Raw genomic sequence first — 16,969 nt, 5'->3', positions numbered from 1 at the left:
GGTCCAGCGTAGAGTTACTAATTTCTTATTAAAGGAGAAGTTCTTAATTGGCGTTGCTCTATTTGTAAGCAAATAATACACCATGTTAACAACGCACTTTATTTTAGTAACTCCCAGAAGGAAAGAGAGCTAAATATTGCAGAAGTGTTTTGTTAGATTAGGACTGGGAAATCTCACAATAGAAATACTCACTAAGCAAAAATATAACCTAGAATAAAGGGCTTTGTACTAGCGATGTTCTGGTGCCAGTTTAGCAGCAGTTCCTCAGAAAATGTTTTGTCCCAGGATAAATCAATTTTACCTCCAACTATTAGCCTGAGCTTTGTGAGGCAGAGGGTTGCCATACCTGCCCTGCTGTCTGTAAAAGGTCCCTTAAGCAGGGTACATTCCTCTCTTGGGACTTGTGGGGCTGCCTGAACATATTCTTAGAATAAGTGTTGTGATCCTCATTAGATAAATTTGCAAACTTCGGGCATAAAAGACTATCTTTTCCCACGTGTGGCATATAATCTTGGTCTTCTCATGGTTTTTGCTTTTCCAATGGGGTTTCCAAATTAACCCAGCCTGAGCAAATACAAACAAGCATAAGCATCCCAGATGCCAGTTAAAATAATAAAATCCCAAACATCTCACTTTTCTTCATTCCCCACACTAAATAAAACCTTCATGTGCTACAGTTCACATCGTTATTGCTACAATCTCTTTGTTGTTGGCCTCGGTGATGCCCACTTACACCCTCTCAAACCCATCCGGATAGCTGCAGCAATCACCTCTGCTATTGCTTTACTCTTTCATCAGGTACTGAATCAAAACTAAGCTCCTTGTCCCACCTCCAAGACCCTCTGTAATTTGGAGTAGTTATACTGACATCACCTTCCAACCCCATTCCCTACCCTCCCTGGACACTTTCTTCCTCCCTCACCCCTATATCCTTTTTCTGCTGTCATATTAGGCCCCCTTCAGCATGAGCATCTGTCTTGCTCTTTGCTGTGCCTCAACATTTCTTTGGTGTCATTCCCAGCCTAGTCAGAGGAGCTGGGCTGAGGATTTTGGGAGAAGCAGCACTGGATCGGAAGGATTTGGGAGGGAGTCTGGGAGCTCTGTGCAGAAAGAAGCTGGGCTCTGTGTGCTCCCAGCCTCTGCCTGACTCCTTTGGGAGCCTGGATGCCAAGCCTGCACCTCTGAGAGTGGTCCAGCCCCCAGGGATGGAGAGAGAAATGGGAGGCTGGGGATGAGGAGAGCAAGACAGACCATTTTTCTAGTTAAAAAGAGCGGGTGTTGTCTCAGGGCTGTGTAGTAGCCATCACACTGGTCGCTCCACTTCCCTCTGATGTATTCCAGGTCGAGGGGAAGTCCAGAGAGTGTCATGTAAGAAATGCAAATAAAAATATCTTTCTAGACTTCCTTCTCTTATGTACTGTCTGCCAAAACCTTTGCTCCCCTCTTTTACTGTTTTGCCTATGGATGTGTTTTATGCTTTTATCTTGCTCTTCTGGTAAAAGAAGAAGTACTTGCTGTGAGTTTACATAACTTGCCTTTTACTGCTCTGGAAATGAATGTGGAACTTTGGTCTTAATTAGACTCTCAGTGTAAGTTCTGTTTTAATGAATCAATGAAATATGTGAATATCATTAAGCTTCAGAATACGTCTGCAGAGTTGGAGACAAAGCTGGTGACCCGGCTGGGTCTACGGGGAGACAAGTGCTTAGCACCCAGGTGAAGAAGGTGTAGCAAGGGGGAGGGGGCTCCCTGAAACCAGAGTAGGTTTGAGTGTAGTGGCAGGTAGACCCCTCTGCCCGTGGAAGGGTTTTGATTTCAGAGCCCGTAATTGTGCACTGAATGCTTTGCTCCTGCGTCACGGCTTCACCACAACGAAGCGACGGACTTCACAGCATCAGAGGTTCAGGCTGCAGTTTGAGAACCAGGCTACTATACTAGTGAGTTCCTCCTGCCACGCAGCGAAGAGCCTGAGCTCCACCTGCACCCGTGGAGGAGAAGGTGTTTAGTAGTTTGCTCATGGAAACACAACAGGATGGAAGAGATGTCAGAAAACATGCAGAACCTTGGGGAAAAAATACCAGCTCCTTAAGACATACTGCTGATGCTTTTGCGAAGTGTTGGTCTTGTCTGGCGAGCCCGGTGATGCTTATTAAAGAGCGTTTGGAAAAAAGGCTGCCAAAAGACACTCAGAACCGCACTTAACTGGAGATCAGCCTGTAACAGTTAATAAGTGAGAGGAAACAACCTGGAATGGTAATAACCTGCTAGGGATTGTGGGTGTCACTGGTAGGATGTCACCCGCTTGAAGCAGGGTGGGATGAATGGACCACTGTCATGGCAATGGTGCTGGTGACAGTATTTTCCGTTTCAGTAATACAAAGGGGTTTTGCAGCAGTTGGCACGATGATGAAATGTCCCTTTGCAGAAAACAGAAAACAGACTAAACTAACACTAAACGGACTAGGACAGTTGCAGAAGAAGTAGTAGTGGGCCAAAACCCTGTGGATTTTATATCTCTCTTAGCATGGCTGACCTTCAAGACCCAGACTTGAGGATGTGCCTAGGTGATCCATTTGGCTGGGGTGACTGTAGGATCTTTGTTTGCGTAGCCAGCAGCATATACAAAGTGATGTGCAACTGCTCATGTCTGCCTTTAATTCCATAGTCCAAAAGGCTAAGTACTTATTTTCAGCTGAGTGAAGCAGAGATAGCCTCCAGCTCAAGTCCGGAGCAATGTTCAAACTACACTTTGTAACTGGGATACTCTCAGGCTCCCTGCTGCGTCTTAGGGATGGATATGGGAGAGGATCTGCGACTATACGCACTTAGACCAGACTTGTAAGAAGGCAGAGGAAGGAAAGTAGAGGTCCTTTTAAGACCAGTTACAATGAAAAAAAGCCCTGGAATTTTGGGTTTTTTCTTTGGTTATTGGGCATTACACCTGAACTCTCCCAGCTCTTCCAGTGCTGTATTTGATGCAGAATCAATACTGAGAGGACTGGCTCTGATGCAGAAACTGAAATCCAAACAATTTCTCTCTCCTAACTGGGAGATCAGATTGCCGATTTAACTCATGTCTGCAGGTAACGTGGGCAAATGTAGAGGGATTTATATGGAAGAGAGATTGGAAAGAAAGAAATTGCAAATTAGATGGTGTTTGAAGTGAACTCTGGGGAAATAGGCAAATCCTGAAGAGCAGCAAAAGGATAAAGATGGTGAAGTTCTCTAGAGATGCTGAAAAAAGTACATTTTATTTACTGGAAAAATAAGATGGGTAAAGGCTAAATCCCACAATCCCTTACTCATGCAAAGAATCCTGTTGACTTAAATACTTGTGTAAAAGTATTTCTGTGGGTAAAGGATTTGTTGGACTGCATCCAAACCCAGGTTAAGGTTGATGCTTTCACAGAGACAGTCTTTTGTATGCCACCCCAGGCAGTAAACGACAATCATGGGACACATTTTACAAGACGTACCAAATAAAAAAACCCAAAAAACCAAACCAACCCTTTGCCTAAGTGCGTGGGAGGTTCAGGGTGGCAGGGGGCTAACAGGAAGGTGACTCAGTGACCTGGGAGGTGGTTACGACTCTGCCGTGGCCAAGTGCGGACCCTCTGCTGGAGAACGCTGCTGCCAGCACAAACTAGCCCAAGTAGTTTTGGCACCTGGCCTAGAACAACATGGGGCTGTTTTTTCCCTTTTGTGCTCAACTGCATTGCACTGGGACAATGTGAGATTTTCAATTTTATACGCAGAAGGAAGAAAAAAGGCAAGCTTCTTTCTTTTTTTTTTCTTTTTTTTTTCTTTTTCTCCACTGTACTTACCTTCATCTGTGGTAATGTTACAATTTATATTTGTAATTTAATTTTTAATTAATATTAAATAAAAATAAAAATTTTAAAAATAATAATTGTGGCAATGTTACAAAGCTGGGTCAGCAATACTTTATTCCGGTGACAGGTTTTTGTGCAAAGGTCACAGGGGGTGGGTGGCTGTGAGTGACTAGGACACCTGTAATAGTCACAGACAGAAGAGAAAACCCCGGTTGTGCTGCCCCCCACCTTTACTTTCTGTAATAGGCTCCTCAGCTGTGGGCTACCAGGTCCAGCTGATGCAGAAAGAGGGAGAGAGCAACAAGCGGGAGCAGGAGCAGCGGGGTTTTAGGTGCCAAAAGCCTGATAGACAAATGAGATAATAAGTCCCATCTCCCCCATGCCCTGCTCTTGGCACCATTGACTCAGGGCACCAAGTTGCAAATCTTGCACTTGTCCAGGTGCGCCTGGGTGGAGATGAGTGACTGGCCATGCACGACTCTTCCCACATCTTCAGCACAGCTGTCAGTGACCCTTGTGCATGCCTGCACAGCAGCACCAGGAAGGGCTCCACTCTGCCCACATAAGCCCAGTTGGAGGAAGGTGAACGAAGAATTGCTCGTCACCCTCATCCTCCTCCAGAACTTTGCAGAAGGTGCCGTGAACGTGCACAGCCCCAGTGTCATTGAGGCTTAGCACTAAGCAGGTGCTCCTCGGATCAGGACCTAAATGGTTAATTTTCAAGTGGCTTCTTAGAGCAGATGTTCCCATGTGTATCCCCTCCTTCCCTCTTCTGACACATTTCCTACACAAACAGCAGATTGCATTGCTGCTGTCCTTTTGATCTGCAGGAGGGGGAGGAAAATCCCACACAAATGATATTAGTTATCTTCCAGGCAGCCTGGTGACGGTGCGTGCGGGCATGTGCCTCCCTCCCACCTTTCTCTGCCCAGATGTCTTTTCTGGGACTTTATTCTTTAGCCTCTGCCCACTTCTGGAGCTGCATTTAAGGTTGCTTACCTTAAGGTCTGGAAGGAAAGAGTAGGTAAGGTTGGGCAAATTGTGGAGAAATTCTGATTGCAAAACATTGCTGTCTGTCTAAACACATGCAGAGGCTGCGGTACAGGCTGATCCATCTGCTGCCATGCTGCTGGCACTCATGCAGTGACTTGCACTTAGGTACCTGCACTCCTTGCTGGTGCTGAGGAATTAAACCACACTGCCTGGGTGAGGCTTAAGGTCCTGCCAGACAGGAGACTGTCTTTGACAGAGCTTGTGTCCAAGACACTGGACGTAACACGATCCAAAATTTGCTGTCCGGGCTGGTTGGATGTCAAACCACTGTGCCCGCGTTGCCTCAGAGCGGTTGCAGAGGGACAGCTCTTGCAGCCTTGGTGTGAGGTGACTAAGGGAGGAAAGCAGGAGCCTGCAGGATCAGATCAGTACAGGGAGATCAGCCTGTCCCTCTTTCTTCTATGATCAGAAGCAGGGGCAGTAGATAAACCTGGCAAGATGGGAGGTTCAGGATGAATTAAAGGGGGTGACTCTTTACAGGACTGTAGTTAAAGTGTGGATCTCCTTGGTACAGCACCTTCAGGGTGCCAAGACTGCAGGCGTTTGGAGGACTGTGAGAAAATGTCATGGTCAATAAATTCACCAAAAGGTGTTAAATGCAGTGCACCAGTTTGGGCTTAGAAAGCCACACGGTGTTGACGCTGTGAAGAATATTCTGGGGAAGCATCACTGATCTCTCACCCTGTTCTTACATTTGTCCCTCCATATCACCGCTGTTCTTTGTCAGAGAGGAGGTGCTAGGCTGCATGCACCTTTGGTCTGCCGCGGTATGGCCTTCTCCGTATTCTTAGCCTGAGATAGGGAGGAAAGCTTGCTTTCACTCTGCTACTGCTGGCAACTGCAGAAGCCCTCTAGGCGTATGGTGGAGATGATGGAGGTAGATGTGGTAGCCTTCTAATTCCTTCCTGTGACTTGACTGGTGCGAAAAGGGCAAACAGTTCTTCCTGAGCTTTTTCCTGGAAAGACCAGGCATCGTTGTTCAGGAAGAGCCTTTGGGATGGCTGGGATGCTTAAAGCAGCTGGTGTCACTGGCCTTGCCACAGCAGCGGGGTAGGTGCACCGACGCAGGGCAGGACACATGCGTGAGCTAGCCTAACACTGAGCTGGCTGCCACTGAGAAATCTAAATGTAGCCAGCGGAGTTTCGGAAATTGGATCTCTTTCTTCATTTAATTTTGTATTCTTTTCCTGCTTTAGCATCATCCTCATTTCTAACCCCCAGCAGTAGGCTTATAGTATCAGGGCTCTCTCCTGTTATCTTTGGAGGCTTCTGTAACAAACACCTAATTATTACGAGAATGATGTTTCTTGAGGCAGGGGATGGGAGGGCTCAAACCTGATACTGTGACCAGCCAAAACAGCAAGTGACTGATTGAAACGCTCTAAATAACAAATTCTTTTAAACCAAAAACAATTCCAAAGAGACTCAGCTTATTTGCAGATGTTATTCATATAGAAGGAGAGTCAAATATCATCAAATAACCCACTAAGCCTGACATGCTCACTGGCTTAGAGAGGATACACTAAGCTTTGCACTTTGTTTTACTCGGTTTCTTGAGCTTGTAACCAGAACCAGGTAGTTTGCAGCAGTCAGCCCGCATGTTCAATTCAGCTCCTTCTCTGTCATTAAAATTGTTAAAATTGCTGAAGAGTATGTAATGAAACCACCTCTGCGTGGCTGTTCACTGGCATCTCTGTACCAGGCATAAAGTACACGTGGATGCTGGGTGGGTCTGTGTGGTTGCGTGTATCGAGGTGGGTGCATGCAGCAATGCGGGCTGGCACGGGCAGCACCAGCACCAATGCTTTCCCAGCGCCAGCACCCCTGCTTTCCCAGTGCCAGCACCCCTGCTTTCCCAGCCCCAGCACCCCTGCTTTCCCAGCGCCAGCACCTCCGCTTTCCCAGTGCCAGCACCTCCGCTTTCCCAGTGCCAGCACCTCTGTTTTCCCAGCGCCAGCACCTCCGCTTTCCCAGTGCCAGCACCTCCGCTTTCCCAGTGCCAGCACCCCTGCTTTCCCACTGCCAGCACCCCTGCTTTCCCAGCGCCAAAACATCTGCCCCTGGCACAGAGCACCGGCACCAAGCAGTGCTGCTCTTGGGGTGAGCCCAGGCCTTTGCAGCACTCAGGCAAAAAATACATGTAGCAGCAACAGGCAGCCGCGGGGAAAGGAAAGAACGGACCTGTCACACTCCTGGAAAGAAAAGTGCAGGTTGTTTTTTGTTCACGGCATTTCAAATGCAGCGCCTTTTCCAGTTATGTTTGGGCTATTTCTTAGGTGGCGATTTTCTGATATCCTTGGATTTCACAAATTTCTGATGTTTAATGATTCACCTTGGCTCCAGGGGAAAAAAGAAACCTGCCCAGTTCTTTGTCTTCCCCATTTACATTTTCTTGTTATTCCTCCATTGCAACCCTTTAAGTGAGCTCTCATTTCAAAAAGTGCAGGGGTAGAAAAGCCAGAGTTTGCTGTACTTTCATTTCCCTGTAACTTTTCTGAAGTTGGTGAAATGATAAGAAGTTAGACACTGAAAAGAAAAGCAATCTAGAAAATGGGGACAAATGAATCCCTCCCAATCCTCACCCTGGCATCTCCCCAACATCTTTCATTTTATTTTGTTCAGCAATAACAACAATAAGAAACAGAATTATTTATCAAGTAATCAAATGTCCTTTGTGACTGCTCAAAAAGTGATTTTTTTAGCTTATTTCCATAAGTACTGGGCTTCATTGTTATACATTCTCAGGACTATTCAAAAAGGGGGTTGTTTTTTGGGAGCCCACTTTTAGTTGAAAGGACACCAGAGCTGCCTGAAGCAAATTAATTTCAAATTCAGATGGAATAAGGTGAAGGAGGGGGGGAAATGGGAAAAGTTAAAAATAAAAGCTTTGGAGAAAAGCAGGTTATGGTAGGCACACTCCCAGCCAGGAGCTCAGGCTGAATATGGGAGACAAGGATTCATCCAGAAGCGTGGGAAGACCAGGGTCTCCACAGACCATGCAAGTAGACTTACTCTTAGATATTATTCTGTCCATCAGACCACATTCTCTCTATGATATCAGTAAAAGCTGCAAGCAATGTCTTTGTTCGTTCTTTTCCCAAAGCTGCCAGCACCCCCTGTTCCCAGCCCGCAGCTGGCCCATCGCGTGGTGCCGGCTCTCCTTCCTGGCTGCTTTTACAGGTCGTCCTGGGAGCGTTACCAGAGCTCTGGGCTTAGGTGGTTGCCCTTCACAGCAGAGAGCGTATGATGCATTTCAGCATTTAAAAAGCTAATTTTATCAGTTTCATTGCCTTGTGTGTAATAGATATTTATGAAGTCTGTGTCCATATGATTTCTACCATTGAGCTCCTAACTCGGTGGCAGCCCTAACGCTTAGCAGGCTTACGTGCAGCAAGGCTCAAATTCTTTCCTTTTAACATCAAATCATTCATTATTGTGTGATTTATTCAAAGGCTGCAGCATGGAAAGTAAGAAATGCCTGTTGTTGCCAATAATATAATCACATGTGGGGCTTAATCCTGTAAACATGCACAAGTAAAGTTACTTACACATCTAAGTCTTTGGTGCATGCAGCCGTTTGAATAAACTCCTCAGCCTGAACGTGCATCTGTACAGTATTTAACGCGAAGGGTTTAAGCCAGCCTGGGGTCTTTGTGCTAAATATATAATAATTATTATAATGAGGGTATTAATGATTTGTTTGTGTACTGTTCTTACATCTAGTGCCAAATATTATATAGAATGTGTATCTGGGAAGCATGTAGCCCTTCGTATTTTATATCTGTAATAATCCATGACTGAGTTGCTGGATTCCATCTCATTTGTATATGCCATATTTTTTTCCAGAACATCTGTTTAAACCCACACTGGATAGCTGCCAGATTAGTGGAAAGGATATGGTATAAAGAAGACTTTTGTTTCCTCCGAGCAAGGAGAAAAAATGAGTTACAAGTCGGTGCATATTGCCGAGAAGCAGCAACTTTTTCTCTCCAGAAGCAGATGTCCTGTAGTGTTTGAAAATGAAATGTTTTTGTGTCTCGCAGGCAAAGGTTCTGCGCTTCAACAATATTGATTGTCAGTTAGTACAGGCTGTCAGCCTGCCGTGGTTAACCTACCAGTTGTTGGAGAGACAATCATGAGCAATTAAGAATCACATTTCGCTGTTTCAAATGCCTCCATATTGCCACTTTATTCAAAATCCTTTTTTTCATGTTGGAAAGTACATTGGTGAGAGAGAAGGAGTTTTCTTTTTTCGCCCTGCCAACCATATTTTCATTGCTGGCCAAGTTAAGAGAGATATATATTGCTCATAAACTTGCTGCAGTTTCTTGATTAAAATCTTACATCCAGCCCTCCTTTCAACATCAATCTATAATAATAAGGAAGGAGCACATTGCATTGCATGGCTTTGTATTATGCCTTGGATGCAAAGCACCAGGGAAAGACTGAGCTGCAGAACAAGCAGTAGCAACATGAGCCAAGAACTGTTCTGCATGAGGATGGGCCTTTGTGATTTGAAACGGGGGAAAGGACAGGAAGATTAAAACCAAGAAGAGCCAAAGGCTTAGCAGCCGAAGTTGCAACAGTGCTGGCTCTGCAGCCAGTTGTGGGAACGGCTGGTAGAAGCGAGGTAGCAAAGTGCTGAAATCAACCTGTTTCGCCATGAACAACAGCCCATGTGAGATGAAAGCGAGTGCTACACAAACCAAAAGCCAGCAGTGCCTAGAAAGCTTGTGGCTCTTGTCACCCCACTGCCAAGCATCTTCCGAGGCTTTGGTAGCTGGTGGCCTTTTGGAGAGAAGTGTCAGAGGCACTGGGGTCTGGGCACTCCATAACTCAACGTGTGACAAAGCCTGGGCCAGGCACTATGTGCCTTATGTTGTGACAAACGGTGTGCAGACCGTCACCTCGGCTGCTTGTTCTGGTCCAAACACCTGGGAACCATCTCAGCCTCGTGAACCAACATGACTTAGAAGGACTTTAGGCAAAGACAAATCCTGTCTCCTCTTCCAGAACTTTTCCAAACCAAGGAATTTCCTAAAAGCAACAAAACCCCATAAGCTCTTCCAAGGGAGCACACCACTCACAGCCTCACAAGAGATTTCTGACCAGCAGATTACTGCCTCCACAGGGTTCCTCAGCACCCTGAACCTCACAAGCCCTTCCCACACCTCTGCCCCCAACCACTCATGAAATCCATGTGTGGTCTGGGTCCATAACGCTCAAAGGGACGGGACCTGGGGCAGCACCAGCAGGTTTCACTGGTGGGAATACACCCCTTACAGAGCATGAGGTTCTACCCTACACACAGGGAAGGCAAGTAAATGCCAAGTTCTAAGCAAAACCGTATACGTCATTCAGGGATTGTCAAGAGCAACTAGTAGAAAATGTCAGCACACACTTCACAATTAAGAGGCTAAAAAAACCAAGTTGTATGTGAACCCGTCCATGGAAAGGTTTCATTCCCACCTCACACTCCCCTCCAGCCCATCACCAATTACAAAAAAAACCCCCAAACCTTAGGCAACAGCAAAAGGCACCAAGGCAGCAATGGACCTGAGCCAAGTCCCACAGCGCTGCCTTGGCATTGCGGCACTGACCGATGAATCAAGTGAAATCTTTGTGATTTAGGATCTCAGCAGAAGTATTTTAGAAATTATGAACAATTTAGGGCAGCAGTACTAGCACGTGAAAGGTGCTGAAAATGGGGAATCACAAGAAAATAAAAGAGAAATTATGTAGCTGAATAATATTAAGAAATCATCTCCCATGCACATATGTACCCAGGTTCTGATACCAAGGCTGGTGTGAGTACAAAAGTGAAGAGTTTCATCTTTACTAAGACTTTGCCAATTCAAAACGTAGATTAAAGGGATTTCTGTGCAGTAGCTCTCTCTGACCATCTTCACCTCTGCTCTGTGCAAAACACAAGTTTGTCGTCTCACAATCACATTTTCCTATTTTTAAAACAATTTCTCTGCCATCTTGCTTTGTGGGAAAGACACTGAAACTGCAAAAGAAACTGTGTTGCTGGAGGAAACTGAAATGGCTTCGTGTCTGACCTGTGAACAACAAAACAAAGTAAACACTGACAAAAATAGAAAGCAGTGTTTTATTTTCTCTCTGATCTTTCATTTTTTACGGGATATTATGATTACGGAGAACTTCCAACATTTCAGGCAAAAGGGAAATTTTTAAACAACTGATGTAACAGAGAGTTCAGGTTGTAGCATGCAATGAAACAATATCTCATTCTTGCTGACAGCAGGATACAAAGATTTCTTGGATTTAGGACTCTTCCTGAAACTAGCAAGAACGATGGATAAATGTCTTTAAGCTGACTGCAGATCTTTGCATCATGCTCAGTCACTAAATGCTCTGTGTCTTTGATTCTTCCAGGATTAAACATCCAGGAAAACTAAACATGATTTTCCCCCCTCTCCCATGTTTGCCTCTGAGTTGAGGAAAAGTTTTCTATCAAGCTATTCAAGCTGTGGCAAACGTCAAGTACCCTGAGCACCTTGCTCTGATTTACGATCCCCAAAATCTTGATCCTGATACCAGAGATGAGAAACGTGGATCCCTATCGAGAAAATGACTTGGTCTTATGCTGATCTCGATCAAACTGTTGACACTGGCATTAATCAAACATACTATGGTGTAATTACATTTTACACTGATCTATGAAATATTCATGCAATAATAACGAATACATACATGCAATCATACAATATCATCATCATAAACTGTGGTCAAATATGTATGATATTTGCAATGCTTATACCTTGTTCATATAAATAAATATTCATTAGAACTGAAACTAATTACTGCATGGTTGATGACAGCTGAGAATATTAAGCACCGATACTGAATTATGCCTTCAAAGGCAATTTTGAAATGACATTCATTTTCAAGTTGTGGGTCAGTTTATTTGTCCAGCTATGATAATATTTTTTTTCCAATGGAAAGAATAATGTTTATACTAATTGTCATGAGAATGCCTAAGCATTTTCTGTGACTAGTAATCAAATAAGGGAGCTGCGAGTGTCTGTAAGTGCACCAATGTTAGTCTATTTTCGTATTTAAAATTGGCCTTTCCCACAGCTCATTCAAGTTTATGTTCTAGCCACATGTCCCACAGATAAATAAACAGATGCTCTATATAAAGAGCTAGATCATATTCTGAATGAGCGAGGAACATATGTCATCATTAAGGGAAGCTTTGGTGCCAATGCTGGCATTAAGGTAGAGGAAAGAAAACAAGGAAGAACTTGAAATAGAGCAACATAATCCCAAGGAAGTTGTCAAAACCAGAAGAGAGGTTATTTGTGCTAGAGTTGGCAAGAAAATGTTTTTGCTGTTTTTCAGGTTTTGCTGAAAAACACAAAAGAAGAGCAAGAGGAATTTTTGATTTTTAATTAAAAAACATCCTCTGTTGTTGGTAGTTTTGGGCTGAAACCAAAAATTATAGGTATTTTACCTCAGCATGCCCAACCCCTAAATTTTGTTTGACCAGAACTTTTTGCGAGGGATTTAAGGTGCCCAACGAAGATGACAAAACGAATAAAACTGAAATTTCCCAAGAATATTTCTCTTTGTTGGAAATTATTTTTTTTTTTCCAGTAAGAAATTTTCGTGGTGGTTTTTTTTTTTCACACGCTGCTGATGAAAGGAGGATATCCAGATATAGCTGATAATGGATCTTTACTGTCTGAATGCAACTAGATGACATTGTTTTTATTGTTGCTATTGTGTCGTGTGCTTCATAAATAGAGACTGGAAAGACAGTTCATGCCCAAGAGATCATTGTAATCTAAATATAAGTCTAGAGGCTTTATTTATAAAATGTACAGAATCAGGGTTTTTTAATTGCGTGCAGAAATATTGTTCAGAGAAAAATACTGTGCACGCATAAAAAGAATTTTAGTTCCCACGTTTTGTGAAAATCATAACTGAAAAATCAGGCTGTAAGTAAGAAAAGGAAAAAAAAGAAAAAGTTATCTGCAAATGCCTCATGAACTTATCTGCAATTTGATCACACCAAATGAGCAGGGGACTAACACAGAAAACCTGCAAAAGCCCAAAGAGCTCCCTGAGGTACCAGACGAGGGAGTGGAGTCTGTGATGGGCAGCGGAGCGATCGCTGGTGCAGTTAAAGGGTTTATGTAGGACATTGTTTCAGGTGTCCGTCGATTTCCTACTAAGATACATCCAAAGGTGTGCTGAATAATAAAGCACAAAGCACTGGAAGGACAGAGCTGCTGTTACACCAATTTGTATCTCTGAATTCCCTAAAAAAGAGTTATTTCTTGCATGAAATCCACAGGAATTGGGGGATCCAAGAGTGGGAAGGGAGACACTGTCTCAAGGGAAGGAAAAGACCCATTTCCTTGCTATTGGTGTAGCATCGTGGCGTTGGGAAAGTGGGGGGCAGGCTGGGGGGCTGCTGGCTGGTGGGACGCGGTGGAGGTGGGGTGCTCTGCTTTGGCACATCGTGCATCACCTCCGAGGAGGCTGCTGGATTTAGCGAGGCGCTTTTGGCTGCCAGTTGCCTCGGTCAGTGGCGGTGCGTAAAGATTTGGCAGTACATGGGCGGATCTGTGCGAGACTTGGCTGCCTGCACCATCTTTTTAAGCACTTAATTTGAGAAATGAGTACACAAGAGAAATTTCTGGTGGCCTGACGTGACACAAGACATCCAGCGCTCTGTAAGCTGAAAACCTCTCATAAAGCCCCAGATCCAGGTGTAGTCCTATCTGAAGGAAACATCCACCTGGTAGTCCGGATTTGGGAAAGAAACTTTACTCGGGAAATTGTCAGAAGGTTTTTTGGAAGAGGACCGTTCACACCAACAAGCTCTGGGCAATTTCCACGGTTGTGCAATTGCCCCGCTTCCCATGGCTTCAGCACCACTAAAGGGGTCCTACACCAACCAGCCCCTGCCAACAAGTCCTGAACATGTGAGTGAGGGAACACATGGGAGTGAGGGAAAGGGGCAGCCTGGTCTAGGGTGGCCACTTAAGCTGGTGGCCACTCCCAGCTGTTGTGGCTATCACCATCTGCTCTGGGGCTCTTGGCTGGGCAGGTCTTCTGAGGTTGACTGGAAGAAGAGCAGAGCCGTGGTTTGCCAATGGCAGTCAGCAGGCGCTGGCAGCCAGTCGGCAATCAGGTACGTTCCTACCTCGCTTCAGCTATTTCATTTATGTGACAGTTTGTGGGAAACATCTGGCACAGCATCTGACTGACACATCTCCAGCTACAGAAAGCTGAGAAAAATCAAAGCAGCCACCAGGGATAGCAAAATGCGGTTTTATGCATCTTCAGCCTCATTCTCTTCTCTCAGCCACCAGATCCGAGACAGGGGTAATTCAGCTAAGTGAAGTGAAGGGCAGGCTAAAGATAGCGTGAAGTTTGGTTAAAATGTTCCTGCTTGATGAGACTTTTCCTGAACCAGGCCACCCAGGTTCCCCTATCTGCACCATCGCTGATTTGGTGTATGATCCTGGGCAAGTTGTTTTCCTTTCCCTCACCTCACTTTCTCTCTCTAAATGAGGGAAACAAGAGACTGCTTTGGTCACACATGTTGACATCTGCCCGTGCAGTCTAGAAGAGGTAAAGATAGTGACAGCCATTCTGGCTCCATCGATGGTTGTATGTAACTTCTGGTGATAGTTCAACAGCCAAATGTAAAACAGGAACAGAATCTGGAAGGCGAAATGTTTCCAGCCCAGCCTGAATGTGCAGGGCATGTTTTTAGAGCAGATGATGAACCGCTGCAATGGCTTACCATTGCCAGTGGTGGGGACTCCAGGGAGAATATCTTCAGGCAGCCTGGATGGTTTTCTGACATTAAAGGCAGAGGTTCTAGAGGACTAGAAATGTGTTTGAACATTCAGCTTTCCTTCATCCAACAGCTGATGTCCTCACTACTACAAATTAAAGGTAACACTATTATGTGAGGGAAACCCAGGTCTCTGCAGGGCTCAGACGCACAACCCAGTTACTGCTAGCAAACAAGCTACCTCATGTCAGCTGAGATGTGGTAACTCTGCAGGTACTTGCTCCTGCAAGCAATAACAATAGCTCCCTACAGCAACTCTGTGCTATTTCAGTTTTGCTTTCCCCACCACAAGAAGTACCATTCCACTGCCTTTACAAGAGACGAAGCATGCACGCAGTTGTAACAGTTGCCCAGCTCGGTTGGGCTGACAAGCACTAGCTTGTCAAACGGCAGTAACTTGATCGAATGTCTGAGCACTAACTTTGCAACTTCACTTAAAATGAGAAGACCTCTTTGGAGATGTGTTCGTTCTTAAGACATCATAAAAGTGGATGTGGTTGTACGGCAGCAAAGTTCAAACAGGTAGCCCACAATCTTCTCCCCACGTCTACATGAAGCTCTCCAGCTTCTTAACCACTCGCTGCTGCTGCTATCCAAAGTCAATGCTTAAAATACTCTCCGCTGTTGGAATACACCAGAACAGCCCTCCTCCCACATCCAGCCCCCACACAGAACCTAAATGCAAAAGAAATAACAAAAAGAGTGTTTTTGGAAATAATTAGGTCAATTAGAATGTAACAAGGAGAGTGGTCTAGACATAGATGGCATTTACATTAGCAACAAACTGCTCCATTTGGGTTCTTCAGTTCAACCAGCTATTTAATCATCAATTCATCTATGTGAATTCTTAGCAAATTAGAGAATTTGCTAATTTAATGTACCCTGAAGGTGTTGACTAAATTATGTATCAGTCACTGATGCCTGCTCTGTCTAAAGCATAAGAGAAATGCAGCCAGATTCTTCAGAGAGGGGCTTTGGTGTCACATGCTCTCCAGGGCTCACACAAAATGCTGCGTTTTAGAAGGGTCTGTAAGGTTGAAAAAGACAATTGGGTTCTGCATCAGCCAGTCTCAGTTTTGTTTAAACTTTCTTCCCTGAAACCAGAAGACCATGCGCAAAGCCACCAATAAAAGAGAGAGCTGAAATAAATTTCATTCTCAACATGTCCCGCACTCCAAAGTGGCAGGTGGCCATTTTTGAAGCCAAAGGTAATGAACAATAATCACTTCTGTAAGTGACACAGTATAAGCAGATCTAGAAGCAGGAGGTGGTATAGGAAACCATAGTGTCCTCTTGCATGATCTGCTGAGACACTAACCCTGTGGCTTGTACAGCACTTCTCCCGGGACATACAAGATGCCATCAGCCTCTCCTAGTGGGGCTAACCCTTACCTGGGTGAAACCAGCCCCTGTGGAAAGCCTGCACAAGGGTTACCCATCACTCGGGTCACTCCTCTAACTGCAAGTGGCACATAAAATACTATCTGTCCTGGCTTTATAATTGATGCCCTGCCAGAAGCCAAAGTGTCTTTCCTCTGGGGCTCAGATGTGATCCTCTCATGCCCTTCTTCAGGACTGACTTTAGGTGAGACTGAAGTCGAGCTCTGAAGAAAACAAGTGTATGGCACATCTCTGAAAGGCATCTTTGCAGAAAACATGGGTGGGGAGGGAATGGAAGATGAGGAAGTTGAGTGGGGCACAAATGTGGGAGGAAAACAAAACCGGAATTTCTGAAAAGTCTAATTTTATGCTGCGCCACCTGTGTGTTTTACCCTCTTTCTCATTCAATTTCATTTTAGACTCAGCAGTTTGAGGAAGCCCCTACTGTGGCGTGAGTAACAGATTGAGGGTTCAATCTTGGGCCCTGCCTGGAGCAAAAAAGATGGTATTATTTGTCACACACGGTAGCGCTGCTTCAATATCCCCTAGCAAAGGGCATGCTCCTGTCTGGTGAGACTCGGCTGGCAGTCCCAGAGATCCTTTCAGGTGTGGTGGATGGAGTGGTACCTCTACAGGTAAGAGGCAGCATCGTTCCGGTGCGAGGTACGCTTTGTCAGCACTCCGTCATCTGCAGGGGGTTCTGAGAGGTTCCATGGTGACTTGAAACCAGGCTTACTGTCAGAGTTCAGGTGCTTCTCGAGTGGTATTCAAATGCCTAGAGATATAGGGATGGGTGCAGCCTTGGCAAGATTTTAAAAGCAAGATAAAGAGAAATGAATAATTAGGCATCTGACTGGAGCTG

The sequence above is a fragment of the Falco cherrug genome, chromosome 7 (assembly GCF_023634085.1).
Source record: "Falco cherrug isolate bFalChe1 chromosome 7, bFalChe1.pri, whole genome shotgun sequence".
In the NCBI taxonomy this organism is placed as follows: Eukaryota; Metazoa; Chordata; class Aves; order Falconiformes; family Falconidae; genus Falco; species Falco cherrug.
This window is presented reverse-complemented; position numbering follows the sequence as displayed.